The following is a 24,572-nucleotide window of genomic DNA, read 5'->3' as shown; positions in this document are numbered from 1 at the left end:
GAAATCAGACCTCGACAACTTAACCGGCAGAAAAATATTTTTTTGAAAAAATCCCTAAGCCCCGGGGTCACAATTTCAGAAAAAATCTGACTTTCTGGAATTCACTCAAAAATGGTCCCCAACGGTTGCAAACGCTCCCTTGAAAGGTTTGGCGGTCGAAACAGAAGGCTTCTTATCACAGGACAAGAAATCAGCCCTCGACAACTTAACCGGCAGAAAAATATTTTTTTGAAAAAATCCCTAAGCCCCGGGGTCACAATTTCAGAAAAAATCTGACTTTCGGCAATTCACGCAAAAATGGTCCCCAACGGTTGCAAACGCTCCCCTGAAAGGTTTGGCGGTCGAAACAGAAGGCTTCTTATCACAGGACAAGAAATCAGACCTCGACAACTTAACCGGCAGAAATATATTTTTTTGAAAAAATCCCTAAGCCCCGGGGTCACAATTTCAGAAAAAATCTGACTTTCGGCAATTCACTCAAAAATGGTGCCAAACGGATGCAAACGCTCCGCTGAAAGCTTTGGCGGTCGAAACAGAAGGCTTCTTATCACAGGACAAGAAATCAGACCTCAACAACTTAACCGGCAGAAAAATGTTTTTTTGAAAAAATCCCTAAGCCCCGGGGTCACAATTTCAGAAAAAATCTGACTTTCGGCAATTCACTCAAAAGTGTTCCCCAACAGTTGCAAACGCTCCCCTGAAAGGTTTGGCGGTCGAAACAGAAGACTTTTTATCACAGGACAAGAAATCAGCCCTGGACAACTTAACCGGCAGAAAAATATTTTTTTTTTGAAAAAATCCCAAAGCCCCAGGGTCACAATTTCAGAAAAAATCTGACTTTCTGGAATTCACTCAAAAAAGGTACCCAACGGTTGCAAACGCTCCCCTGAAAGGTTTGGCGGTCGAAACAGAAGGCTTCTTATCACAGGACAAGAAATCAGACCTCGACAACTTAACCGGCAGAAATATATTTTTTTGAAAAAATCCCTAAGCCCCGGGGTCACAATTTCAGAAAAAATCTGACTTTCGGCAATTCACTCAAAAATGGTGCCAAACGGATGCAAACGCTCCGCTGAAAGGTTTGGCGGTTGAAACAGAAGGCTTCTTATCACAGGACACGAAATCAGACCTCGACAACTTAACCGGAAGAAAAATATTTTTTTGAAAAAATCCCTAAGCCCCGGGGTCACAATTTCTGAAAAAATCTGACTTTCGGCAATTCACTCAAAAGTGTTCCCCAACAGTTGCAAACGCTCCCCTGAAAGGTTTGGCGGTCGAAACAGAAGACTTTTTATCACAGGACAAGAAATCAGCCCTCGACAACTTAACCGGCAGAAAAATATTTTTTTTTGAAAAAATCCCAAAGCCCCAGGGTCACAATTTCAGAAAAAATCTGACTTTCTGGAATTCACTCAAAAAAGGTACCCAACGGTTGCAAACGCTCCCCTGAAAGGTTTGGCGGTCGAAACAGAAGGCTTTTTATCACAGGACAAGAAATCAGCCCTCGACAACTTGACCGGCAGAAAAATATTTTTTTGAAAAAATCCCTAAGCCCCGGGGTCACAATTTCAGAAAAAAATCTGACTTTCGGCAATTCACTCAAAAATGGTCCACAACGGTTGCAAACGCTCCCCTGACAGGTTTGGCGGTCGAAACAGAAGGCTTTTTATCACAGGACAAGAAATCAGCCCTCGACAACTTAACCGGCAGACAAATATTTTTTTGAAAAAATCCCTAAGCACCGGGGTCACAATTTCAGAAAAAATCTGACTTTCGGGAATTCACTCAAAAATGGTCCCCAACGGTTGCAAACGTTCCCCTGAAAGGTTTGGCGGTCGAAACAGAAGGCTTCTTATCACAGGACAAGAAATCAGACCTCGACAACTTAACCGGCAGAAAAATATTTTTTTGAAAAAATCCCTAAGCCCCGGGGTCACAATTTCAGAAAAAATCTGACTTTCTGGAATTCACTCAAAAATGGTCCCCAACGGTTGCAAACGCTCCCTTGAAAGGTTTGGCGGTCGAAACAGAAGGCTTCTTATCACAGGACAAGAAATCAGCCCTCGACAACTTAACCGGCAGAAAAATATTTTTTTGAAAAAATCCCTAAGCCCCGGGGTCACAATTTCAGAAAAAATCTGACTTTCGGCAATTCACTCAAAAATGGTCCCCAACGGTTGCAAACGCTCCCCTGAAAGGTTTGGCGGTCGAAACAGAAGGCTTCTTATCACAGGACAAGAAATCAGACCTCGACAACTTAACCGGCAGAAATATATTTTTTTGAAAAAATCCCTAAGCCCCGGGGTCACAATTTCTGAAAAAATCTGACTTTCGGCAATTCACTCAAAAGTGTTCCCCAACAGTTGCAAACGCTCCCCTGAAAGGTTTGGCGGTCGAAACAGAAGACTTTTTATCACAGGACAAGAAATCAGCCCTCGACAACTTAACCGGCAGAAAAATATTTTTTTTTGAAAAAATCCCAAAGCCCCAGGGTCACAATTTCAGAAAAAATCTGACTTTCTGGAATTCACTCAAAAAAGGTACCCAACGGTTGCAAACGCTCCCCTGAAAGGTTTGGCGGTCGAAACAGAAGGCTTTTTATCACAGGACAAGAAATCAGCCCTCGACAACTTGACCGGCAGAAAAATATTTTTTTGAAAAAATCCCTAAGCCCCGGGGTCACAATTTCAGAAAAAAATCTGACTTTCGGCAATTCACTCAAAAATGGTCCACAACGGTTGCAAACGCTCCCCTGAAAGGTTTGGCGGTCGAAACAGAAGGCTTTTTATCACAGGACAAGAAATCAGCCCTCGACAACTTAACCGGCAGAAAAATATTTTTTTGAAAAAATCCCTAAGCCCCGAGGTCACAATTTCAGAAAAAATCTGACTTTCGGCAATTCACTCAAAAATGGTCCCCAACGGTTGCAAACGTTCCCCTGAAAGGTTTGGCGGTCGAAACAGAAGGCTTCTTATCACAGGACAAGAAATCAGACCTCGACAACTTAACCGGCAGAAAAATATTTTTTTGAAAAAATCCCTAAGCCCCGGGGTCACAATTTCAGAAAAAATCTGACTTTCTGGAATTCACTCAAAAATGGTCCCCAACGGTTGCAAACGCTCCCTTGAAAGGTTTGGCGGTTGAAACAGAAGGCTTCTTATCACAGGACAAGAAATCAGCCCTCGACAACTTAACCGGCAGAAAAATATTTTTTTTTGAAAAAATCCCAAAGCCCCAGGGTCACAATTTCAGAAAAAATCTGACATTCTGGAATTCACTCAAAAAAGGTACCCAACGGTTGCAAACGCTCCCCTGAAAGGTTTGGCGGTCGAAACAGAAGGCTTTTTATCACAGGACAAGAAATCAGCCCTCGACAACTTGACCGGCAGAAAAATATTTTTTTGAAAAAATCCCTAAGCCCCGGGGTCACAATTTCAGAAAAAAATCTGACTTTCGGCAATTCACTCAAAAATGGTCCCCAACGGTTGCAAACGCTCCCCTGACAGGTTTGGCGGTCGAAACAGAAGGCTTTTTATCACAGGACAAGAAATCAGCCCTCGACAACTTAACCGGAAGAAAAATATTTTTTTGAAAAAATCCCTAAGCCCCGGGGTCACAATTTCAGAAAAAATCTGACTTTCGGGAATTCACTCAAAAATGGTCCCCAACGGTTGCAAACGTTCCCCTGAAAGGTCTGGCGGTCGAAACAGAAGGCTTTTTATCACAGGACAAGAAATCAGACCTCGACAACTTAACCGGCAGAAAAATATTTTTTTGAAAAAATCCCTAAGCCCCGGGGTCACAATTTCAGAAAAAATCTGACTTTCTGGAATTCACTCAAAAATGGTCCCCAACGGTTGCAAAGGCTCCCTTGAAATGTTTGGCGGTCGAAACAGAAGGCTTCTTATCACAGGACAAGAAATCAGCCCTCGACAACTTAACTGGCAGAAAAATATTTTTTTGAAAAAATCCCTAAGCCCCGGGGTCACAATTTCAGAAAAAATCTGACTTTCGGCAATTCACTCAAAAATGGTCCCCAATGGTTGCAAACGCTCCCCTGAAAGGTTTGGCGGTCGAAACAGAAGGCTTCTTATCACAGGACAAGAAATCAGACCTCGACAACTTAACCGGCAGAAATATATTTTTTTGAAAAAATCCCTAAGCCCCGGGGTCACAATTTCAGAAAAAATCTGACTTTCGGCAATTCACTCAAAAATGGTGCCAAACGGATGCAAACGCTCCCCTGAAAGGTTTGGCGGTCGAAACAGAAGGCTTCTTATCACAGGACAAGAAATCAGACCTCGACAACTTAACCGGCAGAAAAATATTTTTTTGAAAAAATCCCTAAGCCCCGGGGTCACAATTTCAGAAAAAATCTGACTTTCGGCAATTCACTCAAAAGTGTTCCCCAACAGTTGCAAACGCTCCCCTGAAAGGTTTGGCGGTCGAATCAGAAGACTTTTTATCACAGGACAAGAAATCAGCCCTCGACAACTTAACCGGCAGAAAAATATTTTTTTTTGAAAAAATCCCAAAGCCCCAGGGTCACAATTTCAGAAAAAATCTGACTTTCTGGAATTCACTCAAAAAAGGTACCCAACGGTTGCAAACGCTCCCCTGAAAGGTTTGGCGGTCGGAACAGAAGGCTTTTTATCACAGGACAAGAAATCAGCCCTCGACAACTTGACCGGCAGAAAAATATTTTTTTGAAAAAATCCCTAAGCCCCGGGGTCACAATTTCAGAAAAAAATCTGACTTTCGGCAATTAACTAAAAAATGGTCCCCAACGGTTGCAAACGCTCCCCTGAAAGGTTTGGCGGTCGAAACAGAAGGCTTCTTATCACAGGACAAGAAATCAGACCTCGACAACTTAACCGGCAGAAATATATTTTTTTGAAAAAATCCCTAAGCCCCGGGGTCACAATTTCAGAAAAAATCTGACTTTCGGCAATTCACTCAAAAATGGTGCCAAACGGATGCAAACGCTCCGCTGAAAGGTTTGGCGGTCGAAACAGAAGGCTTCTTATCACAGGACAAGAAATCAGACCTCGACAACTTAACCGGCAGAAAAATATTTTTTTGAAAAAATCCCTAAGCCCCGGGGTCACAATTTCAGAAAAAATCTGACTTTCGGCAATTCACTCAAAAGTGTTCCCCAACAGTTGCAAACGCTCCCCTGAAAGGTTTGGCGGTCGAAACAGAAGACTTTTTATCACAGGACAAGAAATCAGCCCTCGACAACTTAACCGGCAGAAAAATATTTTTTTTTGAAAAAATCCCAAAGCCCCAGGGTCACAATTTCAGAAAAAATCTGACATTCTGGAATTCACTCAAAAAAGGTACCCAACGGTTGCAAACGCTCCCCTGAAAGGTTTGGCGGTCGAAACAGAAGGCTTTTTATCACAGGACAAGAAATCAGCCCTCGACAACTTGACCGGCAGAAAAATATTTTTTTGAAAAAATCCCTAAGCCCCGGGGTCACAATTTCAGAAAAAAATCTGACTTTCGGCAATTCACTCAAAAATGGTCCCCAACGGTTGCAAACGCTCCCCTGACAGGTTTGGCGGTCGAAAAAGAAGGCTTTTTATCACAGGACAAGAAATCAGCCCTCGACAACTTAACCGGAAGAAAAATATTTTTTTGAAAAAATCCCTAAGCCCCGGGGTCACAATTTCAGAAAAAATCTGACTTTCGGGAATTCACTCAAAAATGGTCCCCAACGGTTGCAAACGTTCCCCTGAAAGGTCTGGCGGTCGAAACAGAAGGCTTTTTATCACAGGACAAGAAATCAGACCTCGACAACTTAACCGGCAGAAAAATATTTTTTTGAAAAAATCCCTAAGCCCCGGGGTCACAATTTCAGAAAAAATCTGACTTTCTGGAATTCACTCAAAAATGGTCCCCAACGGTTGCAAAGGCTCCCTTGAAATGTTTGGCGGTCGAAACAGAAGGCTTCTTATCACAGGACAAGAAATCAGCCCTCGACAACTTAACTGGCAGAAAAATATTTTTTTGAAAAAATCCCTAAGCCCCGGGGTCACAATTTCAGAAAAAATCTGACTTTCGGCAATTCACTCAAAAATGGTCCCCAATGGTTGCAAACGCTCCCCTGAAAGGTTTGGCGGTCGAAACAGAAGGCTTCTTATCACAGGACAAGAAATCAGACCTCGACAACTTAACCGGCAGAAATATATTTTTTTGAAAAAATCCCTAAGCCCCGGGGTCACAATTTCAGAAAAAATCTGACTTTCGGCAATTCACTCAAAAATGGTGCCAAACGGATGCAAACGCTCCCCTGAAAGGTTTGGCGGTCGAAACAGAAGGCTTCTTATCACAGGACAAGAAATCAGACCTCGACAACTTAACCGGCAGAAAAATATTTTTTTGAAAAAATCCCTAAGCCCCGGGGTCACAATTTCAGAAAAAATCTGACTTTCGGCAATTCACTCAAAAGTGTTCCCCAACAGTTGCAAACGCTCCCCTGAAAGGTTTGGCGGTCGAATCAGAAGACTTTTTATCACAGGACAAGAAATCAGCCCTCGACAACTTAACCGGCAGAAAAATATTTTTTTTTGAAAAAATCCCAAAGCCCCAGGGTCACAATTTCAGAAAAAATCTGACTTTCTGGAATTCACTCAAAAAAGGTACCCAACGGTTGCAAACGCTCCCCTGAAAGGTTTGGCGGTCGGAACAGAAGGCTTTTTATCACAGGACAAGAAATCAGCCCTCGACAACTTGACCGGCAGAAAAATATTTTTTTGAAAAAATCCCTAAGCCCCGGGGTCACAATTTCAGAAAAAAATCTGACTTTCGGCAATTAACTAAAAAATGGTCCCCAACGGTTGCAAACGCTCCCCTGAAAGGTTTGGCGGTCGAAACAGAAGGCTTCTTATCACAGGACAAGAAATCAGACCTCGACAACTTAACCGGCAGAAATATATTTTTTTGAAAAAATCCCTAAGCCCCGGGGTCACAATTTCAGAAAAAATCTGACTTTCGGCAATTCACTCAAAAATGGTGCCAAACGGATGCAAACGCTCCGCTGAAAGGTTTGGCGGTCGAAACAGAAGGCTTCTTATCACAGGACAAGAAATCAGACCTCGACAACTTAACCGGCAGAAAAATATTTTTTTGAAAAAATCCCTAAGCCCCGGGGTCACAATTTCAGAAAAAATCTGACTTTCGGCAATTCACTCAAAAGTGTTCCCCAACAGTTGCAAACGCTCCCCTGAAAGGTTTGGCGGTCGAAACAGAAGACTTTTTATCACAGGACAAGAAATCAGCCCTCGACAACTTAACCGGCAGAAAAATATTTTTTTTTGAAAAAATCCCAAAGCCCCAGGGTCACAATTTCAGAAAAAATCTGACTTTCTGGAATTCACTCAAAAGAGGTAACCAACGGTTGCAAACGCTCCCCTGAAAGGTTTGGCGGTCGGAACAGAAGGCTTTTTATCACAGGACAAGAAATCAGCCCTCGACAACTTAACCGGCAGAAAAATATTTTTTTTTGAAAAAATCCCAAAGCCCCAGGGTCACAATTTCAGAAAAAATCTGACTTTCGGGAATTCACTCAAAAATGGTCCCCAACGGTTGCAAACGTTCCCCTGAAAGGTTTGGCGGTCGAAACAGAAGGCTTTTTATCACAGGACAAGAAATCAGACCTCGACAACTTAACCGGCAGAAAAATATTTTTTTGAAAAAATCCCTAAGCCCCGGGGTCACAATTTCAGAAAAAATCTGACTTTCTGGAATTCACTCAAAAATGGTCCCCAACGGTTGCAAACGCTCCCTTGAAAGGTTTGGCGGTCGAAACAGAAGGCTTTTTATCACAGGACAAGAAATCAGACCTCGACAACTTAACCGGCAGAAAAATATTTTTTTGAAAAAATCCCTAAGCCCCGGGGTCACAATTTCAGAAAAAATCTGACTTTCGGCAATTCACTCAAAAATGGTCCCCAACGGTTGCAAACGTTCCCCTGAAAGGTTTGGCGGTCGAAACAGAAGGCTTCTTATCACAGGACAAGAAATGAGACCTCGACAACTTAACCGGCAGAAATATATTTTTTTGAAAAAATCCCTAAGCCCCGGGGTCACAATTTCAGAAAAAATCTGACTTTCGGCAATTCACTCAAAAATTGTGCCAAACGGATGCAAACGCTCCGCTGAAAGGTTTGGCGGTCGAAACAGAAGGCTTCTTATCACAGGACAAGAAATCAGACCTCGACAACTTAACCGGCAGAAAAATATTTTTTTGAAAAAATCCCTAAGCCCCGGGGTCACAATTTCAGAAAAAATCTGACTTTCGGCAATTCACTCAGAAATGGTCCCCAACGGTTGCAAACGCTCCCCTGAAAGGTTTGCCGGTCGAAACAGAAGGCTTCCTCTCACAGGACAAGAAATCAGACCTCGACAACTTAACCGGCAGAAAAATATTTTTTTGAAAAAATCCCTAAACCCCGGGGTCATAATTTCAGAAAAAATCTCACTTTCGGCAATTCACTCAAAAATGGTCCCCAACGGTTGCAAACGCTCCCCTGAAAGGTTTGGTGGTCGAAACAGAAGGCTTCTTATCACAGGACAAGAAATCAGACCTCAACAACTTAACCAGGAGAAAAATATTTTTTTGAAAAAATCCCTAAGCCCCGGGGTCACAATTTCAGAAAAAATCTGACTTTCGGCAAAACACTCAAAAATGGTCCCCAACGGTTGCAAACGCTCCCCTGAAAGGTTTGGCGGTCGAAACAGAAGGCTTTTTATCAGAGGGCAATAAATCAGACCTCGACAACTTAACCGGAAGAAAAATGTTTTTTTGAAAAATTCCCTAAGCCCCGGGGTCACAATTTCAGAAAAAATCTGACTTTCGGCAATTCACTCAAAAATGGTCCCCAACGGTTGCAAACGCTGCCCTGAAAAGTTTGGCTGTCGAAACAGAAGGCTTTTTATCACAGGACAAGAAATCAGACCTCGACAACTTAAGCGGCAGAAAAATATTTTTTTGAAAAAATCCCTAAGCCCCGGGGTCACAATTTCAGAAAAAATATGACTTTCAGCAAAACACTCAAAAATGGTCCCCAACGGTTGCAAACGCTCCCCTGAAAGGTTTGGCGGTCGGAACAGAAGGCTTTTTATCACAGGACAAGAAATCAGCTCCAAACGCTCCCCTGAAAGGTTTGGCGGTCGAAACAGAAGGCTTTTTATCACAGGACAAGAAATCAGACCTCGACAACTTAAGCGGCAGAAAAATATTTTTTTGAAAAAATCCCTAAGCCCCGGGGTCACAATTTCAGAAAAAATCTGACTTTCGGCAATTCACTCAAAAATGGTCATCAATGGTTGCAAACACTCCCCTGAAAGGTTTTCCGGTCGAAACAGAAGGCTTCTTATCACAGGACAAGAAATCAGACCTCTACAACTTAACCGGCAGAAAAATATTTTTTTGAAAAAATCCCTAAGCCCCGGGGTCACAATTTCAGAAAAAATCTGACTTTCGGCAAAACACTCAAAAATGGTCCCCAATGGTTGCAAACGGTCACCTGAAAGGTTTGCCAGTCGAAACAGAAGGCTTCTTATCACAGGACAAGAAATCAGCCCTCGAGATCTTAACCGGCAGAAAAATATTTTTTTGAAAAAATCCCTAAGCCCCGGGGTCACAATTTCAGAAAAAATCTGACTTTTGGCCAATCACTCAAAAATGGTCCCCAACGGTTGCAAACGTTCCCCTGAAAGGTTTGGCGGTCGAAACAGAAGGCTTTTTCTCACAGGACAAGAAATCAGACCTCGACAACTTAACCGGCAGAAAAATATTTTTTTAAAAAAATCCCTAAGCCCCGGGGTCACAATTTCAGAAAAAACCTGACTTTCTGGAATTCACTCAAAAATGGTCCCCAACGGTTGCAAACGCTCCCCTGAAAGGTTTGGCGGTCGAAACAGAAGGCTTTTTATCACAGGACAAGAAATCAGCCCTCTACAACTTAACCGGCAGAAAAATATTTTTTTGAAAAAATCCCTGAGCCCCGGGGTCACAATTTCAGAAAAAATCTGACTTTCGGCAATTCACTCAAAAATGGTCCCCAACGGTTGCAAACGTTCCCCTGAAAGGTTTGGCGGTCGAAACAGAAGGCTTTTTATCACAGGACAAGAAATCAGACCTCGACAACTTAACCGGCAGAAAAATATTTTTTAAAAAAAATCCCTAAGTCACAATTTCAGAAAAAACCTGACTTTCTGGAATTCACTCAAAAATGGTCCCCAACGGTTACAAACGCTCCCCTGAAAGGTTTGGCGGTCGAAAGAGAAGGCTTTTTATCACAGGACAAGAAATCAGCCCTCGACAACTTAACTGGCAGAAAAATATTTTTTTGAAAAAATCCCTAAGCCCCGGGGTCACAATTTCAGAAAAAATCTGACTTTCGGCCAGTCACTCAAAAATGGTCCCCAACGGTTGCAAACGTTCCCCTGAAAGGTTTGGCGGTCAAAACAGAAGGCTTTTTATCACAGGACAAGAAATCAGACCTCGACAACTTAACCGGCAGAAAAATATTTTTTTGAAAAAATCCCTAAACCCCAGGGTCACAATTTCAGAAAAAATCTGACTTTCGGCAATTCACTCAAAAATGGTGCCAAACGGATGCAAACGCTCCGCTGAAAGCTTTGGCGGGCGAAACAGAAGGCTTCTTATCACAGGACAAGAAATCAGACCTCGACAACTTAACCGGCAGAAAAATATTTTTTTGAAAAAATCCCTAAGCCCCGGGGTCACAATTTCAGAAAAAATCTGACTTTCGGCAATTCACTCAAAAATGGTGCCAAACGGATGCAAACGCTCCGCTGAAAGCTTTGGCGGTCGAAACAGAAGGCTTCTTATCACAGGACAAGAAATCAGACCTCGACAACTTAACCGGCAGAAAAATATTTTTTTGAAAAAATCCCTAAGCCCCGGGGTCACAATTTCAGAAAAAATCTGACTTTCGGCAATTCACTCAAAAGTGTTCCCCAACAGTTGCAAACGCTCCCCTGAAAGGTTTGGCGGTCGAAACAGAAGACTTTTTATCACAGGACAAGAAATCAGCCCTCGACAACTTAACCGGCAGAAAAATATTTTTTTTTGAAAAAATCCCAAAGCCCCAGGGTCACAATTTCAGGAAAAATCTGACTTTCGGGAATTCACTCAAAAATGGTCCCCAACGGTTGCAAACGTTCCCCTGAAAGGTTTGGCGGTCGAAACAGAAGGCTTTTTATCACAGGACAAGAAATCAGACCTCGACAACTTAAGCGGCAGAAAAATATTTTTTTGAAAAAATCCCTAAACCCCGGGGTAACAATTTCAGAAAAAATATGACTTTCAGCAAAACACTCAAAAATGGTCCCCAACGGTTGCAAACGCTCCCCTGAAAGGTTTGGCGGTCGGAACAGAAGGCTTTTTATCACAGGACAAGAAATCAGACCTCGACAACTTAAGCGGCAGAAAAATATTTTTTTGAAAAAATCCCTAAGCCCCGGGGTCACAATTTCAGAAAAAATCTGACTTTCGGCAATTCACTCAAAAATGGTCATCAATGGTTGCAAACGGTCACCTGAAAGGTTTGCCAGTCGAAACAGAAGGCTTTTTATCACAGGACAAGAAATCAGCCCTCGAGATCTTAACCGGCAGAAAAATATTTTTTTGAAAAAATCCCTAAGCCCCGGGGTCACAATTTCAGAAAAAATCTGACTTTTGGCCAATCACTCAAAAATGGTCCCCAACGGTTGCAAACGTTCCCCTGAAAGGTTTGGCGGTCGAAACAGAAGGCTTTTTCTCACAGGACAAGAAATCAGACCTCGACAACTTAACCGGCAGAAAAATATTTTTTTTAAAAAATCCCTAAGCCCCGGGGTCACAATTTCAGAAAAAACCTGACTTTCTGGAATTCACTCAAAAATGGTCCCCAACGGTTGCAAACGCTCCCCTGAAAGGTTTGGCGGTCGAAACAGAAGGCTTTTTATCACAGGACAAGAAATCAGCCCTCTACAACTTAACCGGCAGAAAAATATTTTTTTGAAAAAATCCCTGAGCCCCGGGGTCACAATTTCAGAAAAAATCTGACTTTCGGCAATTCACTCAAAAATGGTCCCCAACGGTTGCAAACGTTCCCCTGAAAGGTTTGGCGGTCGAAACAGAAGGCTTTTTATCACAGGACAAGAAATCAGACCTCGACAACTTAACCGGCAGAAAAATATTTTTTAAAAAAAATCCCTAAGTCACAATTTCAGAAAAAACCTGACTTTCTGGAATTCACTCAAAAATGGTCCCCAACGGTTACAAACGCTCCCCTGAAAGGTTTGGCGGTCGAAAGAGAAGGCTTTTTATCACAGGACAAGAAATCAGCCCTCGACAACTTAACTGGCAGAAAAATATTTTTTTGAAAAAATCCCTAAGCCCCGGGGTCACAATTTCAGAAAAAATCTGACTTTCGGCCAGTCACTCAAAAATGGTCCCCAACGGTTGCAAACGTTCCCCTGAAAGGTTTGGCGGTCAAAACAGAAGGCTTTTTATCACAGGACAAGAAATCAGACCTCGACAACTTAACCGGCAGAAAAATATTTTTTTGAAAAAATCCCTAAGCCCCAGGGTCACAATTTCAGAAAAAATCTGACTTTCGGCAATTCACTCAAAAATGGTGCCAAACGGATGCAAACGCTCCGCTGAAAGCTTTGGCGGGCGAAACAGAAGGCTTCTTATCACAGGACAAGAAATCAGACCTCGACAACTTAACCGGCAGAAAAATATTTTTTTGAAAAAATCCCTAAGCCCCGGGGTCACAATTTCAGAAAAAATCTGACTTTCGGCAATTCACTCAAAAATGGTGCCAAACGGATGCAAACGCTCCGCTGAAAGCTTTGGCGGTCGAAACAGAAGGCTTCTTATCACAGGACAAGAAATCAGACCTCGACAACTTAACCGGCAGAAAAATATTTTTTTGAAAAAATCCCTAAGCCCCGGGGTCACAATTTCAGAAAAAATCTGACTTTCGGCAATTCACTCAAAAGTGTTCCCCAACAGTTGCAAACGCTCCCCTGAAAGGTTTGGCGGTCGAAACAGAAGACTTTTTATCACAGGACAAGAAATCAGCCCTCGACAACTTAACCGGCAGAAAAATATTTTTTTTTGAAAAAATCCCAAAGCCCCAGGGTCACAATTTCAGAAAAAATCTGACTTTCGGGAATTCACTCAAAAATGGTCCCCAACGGTTGCAAACGTTCCCCTGAAAGGTTTGGCGGTCGAAACAGAAGGCTTTTTATCACAGGACAAGAAATCAGACCTCGACAACTTAACCGGCAGAAAAATATTTTTTTGAAAAAATCCCTAAGCCCCGGGGTCACAATTTCAGAAAAAATCTGACTTTCTGGAATTCACTCAAAAATGGTCCCCAACGGTTGCAAACGCTCCCTTGAAAGGTTTGGCGGTCGAAACAGAAGGCTTCTTATCACAGGACAAGAAATCAGCCCTCGACAACTTAACCGGCAGAAAAATATTTTTTTGAAAAAATCCCTAAGCCCCGGGGTCACAATTTCAGAAAAAATCTGACTTTCGGCAATTCACTCAAAAATGGTCCCCAACGGTTGCAAACGTTCCCCTGAAAGGTTTGGCGGTCGAAACAGAAGGCTTCTTATCACAGGACAAGAAATGAGACCTCGACAACTTAACCGGCAGAAATATATTTTTTTGAAAAAATCCCTAAGCCCCGGGGTCACAATTTCAGAAAAAATCTGACTTTCGGCAATTCACTCAAAAATGGTGCCAAACGGATGCAAACGCTCCGCTGAAAGGTTTGGCGGTCGAAACAGAAGGCTTCTTATCACAGGACAAGAAATCAGACCTCGACAACTTAACCGGCAGAAAAATATTTTTTTGAAAAAATCCCTAAGCCCCGGGGTCACAATTTCAGAAAAAATCTGACTTTCGGCAATTCACTCAGAAATGGTCCCCAACGGTTGCAAACGCTCCGCTGAAAGGTTTGGCGGTCGAAACAGAAGGCTTCTTATCACAGGACAAGAAATCAGACCTCGACAACTTAACCGGCAGAAAAATATTTTTTTGAAAAAATCCCTAAGCCCCGGGGTCACAATTTCAGAAAAAATCTGACTTTCGGCAATTCACTCAGAAATGGTCCCCAACGGTTGCAAACGCTCCCCTGAAAGGTTTGCCGGTCGAAACAGAAGGCTTCCTCTCACAGGACAAGAAATCAGACCTCTACAACTTAACCGGCAGAAAAATATTTTTTTGAAAAAATCCCTAAACCCCGGGGTCATAATTTCAGAAAAAATCTGACTTTCGGCAATTCACTCAAAAATGGTCCCCTACGGTTGCAAACGCTCCCCTGAAAGGTTTGGCGGTCGAAACAGAAGGCTTCTTATCACAGGACAAGAAATCAGACCTCAACAACTTAACCAGCAGAAAAATATTTTTTTGAAAAAATCCCTAAGCCCCGGGGTCACAATTTCAGAAAAAATCTGACTTTCGGCAATTCACTTAAAAATGGTCCCCAACGGTTGCAAACGCTCCCCTGAAAAGTTTGGCGGTCGAAACAGAAGGCTTTTTATCACAGGACAAGAAATCAGACCTCGACAACTTAACCGGCAGAAAAATATTTTTTTGAAAAAATCCCTAAGCCCCGGGGTCACAATTTCAGAAAAATTCTGACTTTCGGCAATTCACTCAAAAATGGTCCCCAACGCTTGCAAACGCTCCCCTGAAAGGTTTGGCGGTCGAAACAGAAGGTTTCTTATCACAGGACAAGAAATCAGCCCTCGACAACTTAAACGGCAGAAAAATATTTTTTTGAAAAAATCCCGAAGCCCCGGGGTCACAATTTCAGAAAAAATCTGACTTTCGGCAATTCACTCAAAAATGGTCCCCAACAGTTGCAAACGCTCCCCTGAAAGGTTTGGCGGTCGAAACAGAAGGCTTTTTATCACAGGACAAGAAATCAGACCTCAACAACTTAACCGGCAGAAAAATATTTTTTTGAAAAAATCCCTAAGCCCCGGGGTCACAATTTCAGAAAAAATCTGACTTTCAGCAAAACACTCCAAAATGGTCCCCAACGGTTGCAAACGCTCCACTGAAAGGTTTGGCGGTCGAAAGAGAAGGCTTCTTATCACAGGACAAGAAATCAGACCTCGACAACTTAAGCGGCAGAAAAATATTTTTTTGAAAAAATCCCTAAGCCCCGGGGTCACAATTTCAGAAAAAATATGACTTTCAGCAAAACACTCAAAAATGGTCCCCAACGGTTGCAAACGCTCCCCTGAATGGTTTGGCGGTCGGAACAGAAGGCTTTTTATCACAGGACAAGAAATCAGCTCCAAACGCTCCCCTGAAAGGTTTGGCGGTCGAAACAGAAGGCTTTTTATCAGAGGACAAGAAATCAGACCTCGACAACTTAACCGGAAGAAAAATGATTTTTTGAAAAATTCCCTAAGCCCCGGGGTCACAATTTCAGAAAAAATCTGACTTTCGGCAAAACACTCAAAAATGGTCCCCAATGGTTGCAAACGGTCACCTGAAAGGTTTGCCAGTCGAAACAGAAGGCTTCTTATCACAGGACAAGAAAGCAGCCCTCGAGATCTTAACCGGCAGAAAAATATTTTTTTGAAAAAATCCCTAAGCCCCGGGGTCACAATTTCAGAAAAAATCTGACTTTCGGCCAATCACTCAAAAATGGTCCCCAACGGTTGCAAACGTTCCCCTGAAAGGTTTGGCGGTCGAAACAGAAGGCTTTTTATCACAGGACAAGAAATCAGACCTCGACAACTTAAGCGGCAGAAAAATATTTTTTTGAAAAAATCCCTAAGCCCCGGGGTCACAATTTCAGAAAAAATCTGACTTTCGGCAATTCACTCAAAAATGGTCATCAATGGTTGCAAACACTCCCCTGAAAGGTTTGCCGGTCGAAACAGAAGGCTTCTTATCACCGGACAAGAAATCAGCCCTCGACAACTTAACTGGCAGAAAAATATTTTTTTGAAAAAATCCCTAAGCCCCGGGGTCACAATTTCAGAAAAAAACTGACTTTCGGCAAAACACTCAAAAATGGTCCCCAACGGTTGCAAACGCTCCTCTGAAAGGTTTGCCAGTCGAAACAGAAGGCTTCTTATCACAGGACAAGAAATCAGACCTCGACAACTTAACCGGCAGAAAAATACTTTTTTGAAAAAATCCCTAAGCCCCGGGGTCACAATTTCAGAAAAAATCTGACTTTCGGGAATTCACTCAAAAATGGTTCCCCACGGTTGCAAACGCTCCCCTGAAAGGTTTGGCGTTCGAAACAGAAGGCTTTTTATCAAAGGACACTAAATCAGCACTCGACAACTTAACCGGCAGAAAAAAATTTTTTTGAAAAAATTCCTAAGCCCCGGGGTCACAATTTCAGAAAAAATCTGACTTTCGGGAATTCACTCAAAAATGGTCCCCAACGGTTGCAAACGTTCCCCTGAAAGGTTTGGCGGTCAAAACAGAAGGCTTTTTATCACAGGACAAGAAATCAGACCTCGACAACTTAACCGGCAGAAAAATATTTTTTTGAAAAAATCCCTAAGCACCGGGGTCACAATTTCAGAAAAAATCTGACTTTCGGGAATTCACTCAAAAATGGTCCCCCACGGTTGCAAACGCTCCCCTGAAAGGTTTGGTGGTCGAAACAGAAGGCTTCTTATCACAGGACAAGAAATCAGCACTCGACAACTTAACCGGCAGAAAAATATTTTTTTGAAAAAATCCCTAAGCCCCGGGGTCACAATTTCAGAAAAAATCTGACTTTCGGGAATTCACTCAAAAATGGTCCCTCACGGTTGCAAACGCTCCCCTGAAAGGTTTGGCGGTCGAAACAGAAGGCTTTTCATCACAGGACAAGAAATCAGACCTCGACAACTTAACCGGCAGAAAAGTATTTTTTTGAAAAAATCCCTAAGCCCCGTGGTCACAATTTCAGAAAAATTCTGACTTTCGGCAATTCACTCAAAAGTGGTCCCCAACGCTTGCAAACGCTCCCCTGAAAGGTTTGGCGGTCGAAACAGAAGGTTTCTTATCACAGGACAAGAAATCAGCCCTCGACAACTTAAACGGCAGAAAAATATTTTTTTGAAAAAATCCCGAAGCCCCGGGGTCACAATTTCAGAAAAAATATGACTTTCAGCAAAACACTCAAAAATGGTCCCCAACGGTTGCAAACGCTCCCCTGAATGGTTTGGCGGTCGGAACAGAAGGCTTTTTATCACAGGACAAGAAATCAGCTCCAAACGCTCCCCTGAAAGGTTTGGCGGTCGAAACAGAAGGCTTTTTATCACAGGACAAGAAATCAGACCTCGACAACTTAAGCGGCAGAAAAATATTTTTTTGAAAAAATCCCTAAGCCCCGGGGTCACAATTTCAGAAAAAATCTGACTTTCGGCAATTCACTCAAAAATGGTCATCAATGGTTGCAAACACTCCCCTGAAAGGTTTGCCGGTCGAAACAGAAGGCTTCTTATCACAGGGCAAGAAATCAGACCTCTACAACTTAACCGGCAGAAAAATATTTTTTTGAAAAAATCCCTAAGCCCCGGGGTCACAATTTCAGAAAAAATCTGACTTTCGGCAAAACACTCAAAAATGGTCCCCAATGGTTGCAAACGGTCACCTGAAAGGTTTGCCAGTCGAAACAGAAGGCTTCTTATCACAGGACAAGAAAGCAGCCCTCGAGATCTTAACCGGCAGAAAAATATTTTTTTGAAAAAATCCCTAAGCCCCGGGGTCACAATTTCAGAAAAAATCTGACTTTCGGCCAATCACTCAAAAATGGTCCCCAACGGTTGCAAACGTTCCCCTGAAAGGTTTGGCGGTCGAAACAGAAGGCTTTTTATCACAGGACAAGAAATCAGACCTCGACAACTTAAGCGGCAGAAAAATATTTTTTTGAAAAAATCCCTAAGCCCCGGGGTCACAATTTCAGAAAAAATCTGACTTTCGGCAATTCACTCAAAAATGGTCATCAATGGTTGCAAACACTCCCCTGAAAGGTTTGCCGGTCGAAACAGAAGGCTTCTTATCACCGGACAAGAAATCAGACCTCTACAACTTAACCGGCAGAAAAATATTTTTTTGAAAAAATCCCTAAGCCCCGGGGTCACAATTTCAGAAAAAATCTGACTTTCGGCAAAACACTCAAAAATGGTCCCCAATGGTTGCAAACGGTCACCTGAAAGGTTTGCCAGTCGAAACAGAAGGCTTCTTATCACAGGACAAGAAATCAGCCCTCGAGATCTTAACCGGCAGAAAAATATTTTTTTGAAAAAATCCCTAAGCCCCGGGGTCACAATTTCAGAAAAAATCTGACTTTCGGCCAATCACTCAAAAATGGTCCCCAACGGTTGCAAACGTTCCCCTGAAAGGTTTGGCGGTCGAAACAGAAGGCTTTTTATCACAGGACAAGAAATCAGACCTCGACAACTTAACCGGCAGAAAAATATTTTTTTAAAAAAATCCCTAAGCCCCGGGGTCACAATTTCAGAAAAAACCTGACTTTCTGGAATTCACTCAAAAATGGTCCCCAACGGTTGCAAACGCTCCCCTGAAAGGTTTGGCGGTCGAAACAGAAGGCTTTTTATCACAGGACAAGAAATCAGCCCTCGACAACTTAACTGGCAGAAAAATATTTTTTTGAAAAAATCCCTAAGCCCCGGGGTCACAATTTCAGAAAAAATCTGACTTTCGGCAATTCACTCAAAAGTGGTCCCCAACGGTTGCAAACGCTCCCCTGAAAGGTTTGCCAGTCGAAACAGAAGGCTTCTTATCACAGGACAAGAAATCAGACCTCGACAACTTAACCGGCAGAAAAATATTTTTTTGAAAAAATCCCTAAGCACCGGGGTCACAATTTCAGAAAAAATCTGACTTTCGGGAATTCACTCAAAAATGGTCCCCCACGGTTGCAAACGCTCCCCTGAAAGGTTTGGTGGTCGAAACAGAAGGCTTCTTATCACAGGACAAGAAATCAGCACTCGACAACTTAACCGGCAGAAAAATATTTTTTTGAAAAAATCCCTAAGCCCCGGGGTCACAATTTCAGAAAAAATCTGACTTTCGGGAATTCACTCAAAAATGGTCCCTCACGGTTGCAAACGCTCCCCTGAAAGGTTTGGCGGTCGAAACAGAAGGCTTTTCATCACAGGACAAGAAATCAGACCTCGACAACTTAACCGGCAGAAAAATATTTTTTTGAAAAAATCCCTAAGCCCCGGGGTCACAATTTCAGAAAAATTCTGACTATCGGCAATTCACTCAAAAGTGGTCCCCAACGCTTGCAAACGCTCCCCTGAAAGGTTTGGCGGTCGAAACAGAAGGTTTCTTATCACAGGACAAGAAATCAGCCCTCGACAACTTAAACGGCAGAAAAATATTTTTTTGAAAAAATCCCTAAGCCCCGGGGTCACAATTTCAGAAAAAATCTGACTTTCGGGAATTCACTCAAAAATGGTCCCTCACGGTTGCAAACGCTCCCCTGAAAGGTTTGGCGGTCGAAACAGAAGGCTTTTCATCACAGGACAAGAAATCAGACCTCGACAACTTAACCGGCAGAAAAATATTTTTTTGAAAAAATCCCTAAGCCCCGGGGTCACAATTTCAGAAAAATTCTGACTATCGGCAATTCACTCAAAAGTGGTCCCCAACGCTTGCAAACGCTCCCCTGAAAGGTTTGGCGGTCGAAACAGAAGGTTTCTTATCACAGGACAAGAAATCAGCCCTCGACAACTTAAACGGCAGAAAAATATTTTTTTGAAAAAATCCCGAAGCCCCGGGATCACAATTTCAGAAAAAATCTGACTTTCGGCAATTCACTCAAAAATGGTCCCCAACAGTTGCAAACGCTCCCCTGAAAGGTTTGGCGGTCGAAACAGAAGGCTTTTTATCACAGGACAAGAAATCAGACCTCAACAACTTAACCGGCAGAAAAATATTTTTTTGAAAAAATCCCTAAGCCCCGGGGTCACAATTTCAGAAAAAATCTGACTTTCAGCAAAACACTCCAAAATGGTCCCCAACGGTTGCAAACGCTCCACTGAAAGGTTTGGCGGTCGAAAGAGAAGGCTTCTTATCACAGGACAAGAAATCAGACCTCGACAACTTAAGCGGCAGAAAAATATTTTTTTGAAAAAATCCCTAAGCCCCGGGGTCACAATTTCAGAAAAAATATGACTTTCAGCAAAACACTCAAAAATGGTCCCCAACGGTTGCAAACGCTCCCCTGAAAGGTTTGGCGGTCGGAACAGAAGGCTTTTTATCACAGGACAAGAAATCAGCTCCAAACGCTCCCCTGAAAGGTTTGGCGGTCGAAACAGAAGGCTTTTTATCACAGGACAAGAAATCAGACCTCGACAACTTAACCGGCAGAAAAATATTTTTTTGAAAAAATCCCTAAGCCCCGGGGTCACAATTTCAGAAAAAATCTGACTTTCGGCAATTCACTCAAAAATGGTCATCAATGGTTGCAAACACTCCCCTGAAAGGTTTGCCGGTCGAAACAGAAGGCTTCTTATCACAGGACAAGAAATCAGACCTCGACAACTTAACTGGCAGAAAAATATTTTTTTGAAAAAATCCCTAAGCCCCGGGGTCACAATTTCAGAAAAAAACTGACTTTCGGCAAAACACTCAAAAATGGTCCCCAACGGTTGCAAACGCTCCTCTGAAAGGTTTGCCAGTCGAAACAGAAGGCTTCTTATCACAGGACAAGAAATCAGACCTCGACAACTTAACCGGCAGAAAAATACTTTTTTGAAAAAATCCCTAAGCCCCGGGGTCACAATTTCAGAAAAAATCTGACTTTCGGGAATTCACTCAAAAATGGTTCCCCACGGTTGCAAACGCTCCCCTGAAAGGTTTGGCGTTCGAAACAGAAGGCTTTTTATCAAAGGACACTAAATCAGCACTCGACAACTTAACCGGCAGAAAAATATTTTTTTGAAAAAATTCCTAAGCCCCGGGGTCACAATTTCAGAAAAAATCTGACTTTCGGGAATTCACTCAAAAATGGTCCCCAACGGTTGCAAACGTTCCCCTGAAAGGTTTGGCGGTCAAAACAGAAGGCTTTTTATCACAGGACAAGAAATCAGACCTCGACAACTTAACCGGCAGAAAAATATTTTTTTGAAAAAATCCCTAAGCCCCGGGGTCACAATTTCAGAAAAAATCTGACTTTCGGGAATTCACTCAAAAATGGTCCCCCACGGTTGCAAACGCTCCCCTGAAAGGTTTGGTGGTCGAAAGAGAAGGCTTCTTATCACAGGACAAGAAATCAGCACTCGACAACTTAACCGGCAGAAAAATATTTTTTTGAAAAAATCCCTAAGCCCCGGGGTCACAATTTCAGAAAAAATCTGACTTTCGGGAATTCACTCAAAAATGGTCCCTCACGGTTGCAAACGCTCCCCTGAAAGGTTTGGCGGTCGAAACAGAAGGCTTTTTATCACAGGACAAGAAATCAGACCTCGACAACTTAACCGGCAGAAAAATATTTTTTTGAAAAAATCCCTAAGCCCCGGGGTCACAATTTCAGAAAAAATATGACTTTCAGCAAAACACTCAAAAATGGTCCCCAACGGTTGCAAACGCTCCCCTGAAAGGTTTGGCGGTCGGAACAGAAGGCTTTTTATCACAGGACAAGAAATCAGCTCCAAACGCTCCCCTGAAATGTTTGGCGGTCGAAACAGAAGGCTTTTTATCACAGGACAAGAAATCAGACCTCGACAACTTAACCGGCAGAAAAATATTTTTTTGAAAAAATCCCTAAGCCCCGGGGTCACAATTTCAGAAAAAATCTGACTTTCGGCAATTCACTCAAAAATGGTCATCAATGGTTGCAAACACTCCCCTGAAAGGTTTGCCGGTCGAAACAGAAGGCTTCTTATCACAGGACAAGAAATCAGACCTCGACAACTTAACTGGCAGAAAAATATTTTTTTGAAAAAATCCCTAAGCCCCGGGGTCACAATTTCAGAAAAAAACTGACTTTCGGCAAAACACTCAAAAATGGTCCCCAACGGTTGCAAACGCTCCTCTGAAAGGTTTGCCAGTCGAAACAGAAGGCTTCTTATCACAGGACAAGAAATCAGACCTCGACAACTTAACCGGCAGAAAAATACTTTTTTGAAAAAATCCCTAAGCCCCGGGGTCACAATTTCAGAAAAAATCTGACTTTCGGGAATTCACTCAAAAATGGTTCCCCACGGTTGCAAACGCTCCCCTGAAAGGTTTGGCGTTCGAAACAGAAGGCTTTTTATCAAAGGACACTAAATCAGCACTCGACAACTTAACCGGCAGAAAAATATTTTTTTGAAAAAATCCCTAAGCCCCGGGGTCACAATTTCAGAAAAAATCTGACTTTCAGCAAAACACTCCAAAATGGTCCCCAACGGTTGCAAACGCTCCACTGAAAGGTTTGGCGGTCGAAAGAGAAGGCTTCTTATCACAGGACAAGAAATCAGACCTTGACAACTTAAGCGGCAGAAAAATATTTTTTTGAAAAAATCCCTAAGCCCCGGGGTCACAATTTCAGAAAAAATATGACTTTCAGCAAAACACTCAAAAATGGTCCCCAACGGTTGCAAACGCTCCCCTGAAAGGTTTGGCGGTCGGAACAGAAGGCTTTTTATCACAGGACAAGAAATCAGCTCCAAACGCTCCCCTGAAAGGTTTGGCGGTCGAAACAGAAGGCTTTTTATCACAGGACAAGAAATCAGACCTCGACAACTTAACCGGCAGAAAAATATTTTTTTGAAAAAATCCCTAAGCCCCGGGGTCACAATTTCAGAAAAAATCTGACTTTCGGCAATTCACTCAAAAATGGTCATCAATGGTTGCAAACACTCCCCTGAAAGGTTTGCCGGTCGAAACAGAAGGCTTCTTATCACAGGACAAGAAATCAGACCTCGACAACTTAACTGGCAGAAAAATATTTTTTTGAAAAAATCCCTAAGCCCCGGGGTCACAATTTCAGAAAAAAACTGACTTTCGGCAAAACACTCAAAAATGGTCCCCAACGGTTGCAAACGCTCCTCTGAAAGGTTTGCCAGTCGAAACAGAAGGCTTCTTATCACAGGACAAGAAATCAGACCTCGACAACTTAACCGGCAGAAAAATACTTTTTTGAAAAAATCCCTAAGCCCCGGGGTCACAATTTCAGAAAAAATCTGACTTTCGGGAATTCACTCAAAAATGGTTCCCCACGGTTGCAAACGCTCCCCTGAAAGGTTTGGCGTTCGAAACAGAAGGCTTTTTATCAAAGGACACTAAATCAGCACTCGACAACTTAACCGGCAGAAAAATATTTTTTTGAAAAAATTCCTAAGCCCCGGGGTCACAATTTCAGAAAAAATCTGACTTTCGGGAATTCACTCAAAAATGGTCCCCAACGGTTGCAAACGTTCCCCTGAAAGGTTTGGCGGTCAAAACAGAAGGCTTTTTATCACAGGACAAGAAATCAGACCTCGACAACTTAACCGGCAGAAAAATATTTTTTTGAAAAAATCCCTAAGCCCCGGGGTCACAATTTCAGAAAAAATCTGACTTTCGGGAATTCACTCAAAAATGGTCCCCCACGGTTGCAAACGCTCCCCTGAAAGGTTTGGTGGTCGAAACAGAAGGCTTCTTATCACAGGACAAGAAATCAGCACTCGACAACTTAACCGGCAGAAAAATATTTTTTTGAAAAAATCCCTAAGCCCCGGGGTCACAATTTCAGAAAAAATCTGACTTTCGGGAATTCACTCAAAAATGGTCCCTCACGGTTGCAAACGCTCCCCTGAAAGGTTTGGCGGTCGAAACAGAAGGCTTTTTATCACAGGACAAGAAATCAGACCTCGACAACTTAAGCGGCAGAAAAATATTTTTTTGAAAAAATCCCTAAGCCCCGGGGTCACAATTTCAGAAAAAATATGACTTTCAGCAAAACACTCAAAAATGGTCCCCAACGGTTGCAAACGCTCCCCTGAAAGGTTTGGCGGTCGGAACAGAAGGCTTTTTATCACAGGACAAGAAATCAGCTCCAAACGCTCCCCTGAAAGGTTTGGCGGTCGAAACAGAAGGCTTTTTATCACAGGACAAGAAATCAGACCTCGACAACTTAACCGGCAGAAAAATATTTTTTTGAAAAAATCCCTAAGCCCCGGGGTCACAATTTCAGAAAAAATCTGACTTTCGGCAATTCACTCAAAAATGGTCATCAATGGTTGCAAACACTCCCCTGAAAGGTTTGCCGGTCGAAACAGAAGGCTTCTTATCACAGGACAAGAAATCAGACCTCTACAACTTAACCGGCAGAAAAATATTTTTTTGAAAAAATCCCTAAGCCCCGGGGTCACAATTTCAGAAAAAATCTGACTTTCGGCAAAACACTCAAAAATGGTCCCCAATGGTTGCAAACGGTCACCTGAAAGGTTTGCCAGTCGAAACAGAAGGCTTCTTATCACAGGACAAGAAATCAGCCCTCGAGATCTTAACCGGCAGAAAAATATTTTTTTGAAAAAATCCCTAAGCCCCGGGGTCACAATTTCAGAAA

The sequence above is a fragment of the Podarcis tiliguerta genome (assembly GCF_965153285.1).
Source record: "Podarcis tiliguerta genome assembly, chromosome: 6".
Lineage (NCBI taxonomy): Eukaryota > Metazoa > Chordata > Lepidosauria > Squamata > Lacertidae > Podarcis > Podarcis tiliguerta.
Note: the sequence above shows the minus strand (reverse complement) of the source record.